The sequence below is a fragment of the Nothobranchius furzeri genome, unplaced genomic scaffold (genome assembly GCF_043380555.1).
Source record: "Nothobranchius furzeri strain GRZ-AD unplaced genomic scaffold, NfurGRZ-RIMD1 Scf108, whole genome shotgun sequence".
In the NCBI taxonomy this organism is placed as follows: domain Eukaryota; kingdom Metazoa; phylum Chordata; class Actinopteri; order Cyprinodontiformes; family Nothobranchiidae; genus Nothobranchius; species Nothobranchius furzeri.
Genome location: NW_027223124.1, coordinates 32,559 through 35,885, shown reverse-complemented (window position 1 = coordinate 35,885; position 3,327 = coordinate 32,559). Strand labels below are relative to the sequence as shown.

Here is a 3,327-nt window from a genome sequence, read left to right as displayed (position 1 = left end):
AAAATATCAGGAACATGAAATCAGGCAGATGAAGTCAGTTGTCTTAACCACGGTGTTTCAGGTAAATGTAAACCGTCTGTTGGACCACTGTCGCTCTCTTGTGGCTGTTTGCTGGTACTGCACCTAAAATATTGACATTATTCTAATGGTTCTGAAAGAAAATGAAACAACTGTAATAAAACCAGAAAATACACCCATGCACCTAACATCTTCATCACGCTGTTGTAAAAACCATCTCTGACATTTCCTCTCCCTGGCTCGCACTGGTCAGCGAGGCGCTGTCTGCATTTTCACTGCTCATTAATGGCGCCCAGTCAGACGCAAGCACGTGCAGCATGGAACGAGACATGTGTGTTAAAATGTATTTGTACAGGATTTAAAAAGCTGACAGTGCTTCACAATAAATCTTAAGGCACCATAGATTAAATTAAGGACATAAATGCAAAAATAAAATAGATAAAACAAAAAGTCATACAGCCAAAATCTAGTTAAAACCATGATACATAAATCAGCTGCTGTTAAAAACAACATAGAGATGATTTTATTACCGTATGTAGTATGTTTGTGTCCCTGCTGCATAGTTCTGGATACCCAGTTTTGTTATTGGTTGTTTTTAGTGGTTGAAGGTTACTATAATAGCTTACTGCCTTTGTGTGTTTACCTCTAATCTTATTAATTTTCCTTTTTCTTTTCTGTAAGTGTTTGTGCTGCTCTAGCAAATGAATTTCCCCACTGACATTACTGTTCTATTCTATTCATCCACCTGGGACCAGTGCTCTAAAACATCTCCTGTTGTGTGAAAAACGGGTGTGGGAGTTTCTACACCAGCCCACGACTAGAAGATCTTAGACTGTCCCCGTGTCCCCGTGATGGACTGACTGATGGAGTTCTGTAGCAGCTCCCTGAGACCACACTGAGAAATAAGCATGGGAGAGAGATAGTGGGTGGGTGGGGCTTATTTTGATTGAATTTATTATTTATTAATTTTATTTATTTATTTACTTACTTTTTAATCTTCTGAGTCTTCTGAGTGACGTCAGCATGACGCGTAACTTCATGTTTTGCTGCACATCTCGACATGTCATGGCAACATAATTGGGGTGGCTCGCTCTTGGTCTCTCAGTCTAAGTTGAATTACTGAAAAAGATGGACTTTTACACAATATTTACATTTTTCCAGTTTCACTTGCATGTCCTCCATCAGATTTCTAGATGACCTGGTGTGACTTTTCCAAAGTGATGATTTGTGCTGGTTATTGTTATAAAATTTAACCTCACGGTTATTGTGACCAAAATTATCACGGTTTTCGGTATTATCGCGGTATTTTTTTAAACGTGTTACATTTTCAGACAACTAAATAATCCCTGTATACCAGGAAATTATTGTCCTCAGTTTGTGTCTAAATTTTGCCTAAAGTTTGTTATTTTGTAATTATGTTGTTTATTTGTTTACATTTTTCCCCTTTAGTCTTTAAAATACCAATATTTGCCCATAACTTCTTAATGTTTGTCTGTTTGATGTCATCATTTTAAAAATATTAGATCAGATGATACTCAGGCCCTGTCCACACGTAGCCGGGGATCTGCCAAAACGTAGATATTTTTCTACGTTTTGGCCTGTCATCCACACGAAAACGGAGTTTTTTCACACGAAAACGGATCTTTTTAAAAACTCCGGCCAAAGTGAAGATCTGCGTTTTCTCCGTTTTGGGTGTCTGTGTGTGGACAGACAAAACCGGAGTTTTAAGGTCCGCAACGTCACTTTCCGTGACAAAAAGATGCTGACATCACGTGTGCGACCTGTGTTTACACTAGCCGACAGCATGGATGCCCTCAGAGCTGCGCTCGCTTTATCAATCGTCCAAGCGCTTTTTGCTTGTTTGTTTTTGCAAGCAGAATTACTGCTGCTTGCGGAAGACCGCAGACGAAGGACGAGGTTAAGAACGGGGGAAGTACTGCCGCCTACAGGTCTGGCATGTCCTTAACAACGTATTTATTCGGGTACGTGTGGACAGAGTTATTTTTTAAAATGAGGTGGTGTGGATGCAAGTTTTTGGAGGGGCGGATATTCGTTTTAAAAAAGACCCGGCTACGTGTGGACTAGGCCTCAGTACGCCTTCTACTCAGATACCTTTTTACCCTTACTGTCATGAGCTGGGGTGAGTACTCTCTTCCTCTCAACCATCTGTGAGTCTCTTGCCAGGAGAGGGAGTGGCCCAGCTGTTCCTGATCAGCGGGGTGTTTTCCTATTTAAGGTGGATGGAGGACACAATTCGACGCCGGAAGATTGCCTCAGCGTGGTAGTAGCCAGCCACTCGAGTTATCTCTAGTATTTCTTGGATTAATGTTATTCGTAGTGTTTAGCTCTAGTATTTTTGGATGTTGACCTTTCTTGCTTCGCCTGGAACTGATTTGGATTTTTACCCTTGGTCAGGATTTCTGTTGGCCTCTTTAGATACTTACCTCTACTCCAGGATTTGGATTTTCAGCACACGGACCATATCACCAACCTCCATAACCCACCTCTCATCTCAACCCAGTGCCCCATCCACCAGGACGCCCCGCTTCTCTCCACCTATGCTCCCTCTCCTGCGCTTCCCCCCGGCTCTCTACCTCTCCCTCCTCCAGCCAACATCTACACGCCCCACAGTAAGTTCTGCTGAACACCTCTGCCTACAATGGACTTCTGAATCAGAACCTATGCTCACCTGTGTTCTCCCTCCTCCAGACGCTGAGCTGTCGTAGCAGTTCCAACCACAGACTTATCTGTGCATCCTAAGTTCCTCCTTTATAAATAAATCATTTTACCATCCGTTTTTGGTCTGTGTTGCATTCTGCATGTCTTGGGTTAGGTACCTTCCTCCAAACATGACACTTACTTGAGTAATAAACCCTATATCAGGAAAATATCGTCCTCGGTTTGTGTCCTTCCAGTGAGCTTTGCAGATGTGGGAAAATGTCATCAGGCAGGTTGTAACTGCAAGTTTTTTTAATTACTGTAAAAATAAAAATGATTAAGAAATAGATTTTGAAAATAGCTCTTCGAGAAATGTTGTAATTTTTTATTGCATTCTGTTAGTCTAGAATAAAATAAATATGATGAAATAAATATTTTTTTCAGTTTGTTTTTCTCAAAAAATAAAAATTAAAATGCTTAAAGCCACATGGCTCCAGATGTTCTGGCTGGTGTGTGCATCTTTGAACCCAAAACGTGATAAATTAAACAACTGCTTTTTGTTCTAACTTTTTATTAGCGAATGTGAAAGTAACACACACACACACACCTGCAGTATCTATCACTTACAGTTCAAACACTTGAAACCTTGAA

General features: G+C 40.8%; 1 long non-coding RNA gene across 1 annotated transcript; it reads left to right on the top strand.

Moving 5' to 3' along the window:
* The first annotated feature begins 1,911 nt into the window (after positions 1-1,911).
* LOC139065251 (uncharacterized) lies at positions 1,912-2,811 on the top strand. Its single transcript, XR_011518234.1, has 2 exons — positions 1,912-2,648; positions 2,728-2,811. It is a non-coding gene; the product is annotated as an uncharacterized lncRNA (long non-coding RNA).
* Positions 2,812-3,327: the final 516 nt, after the last annotated feature.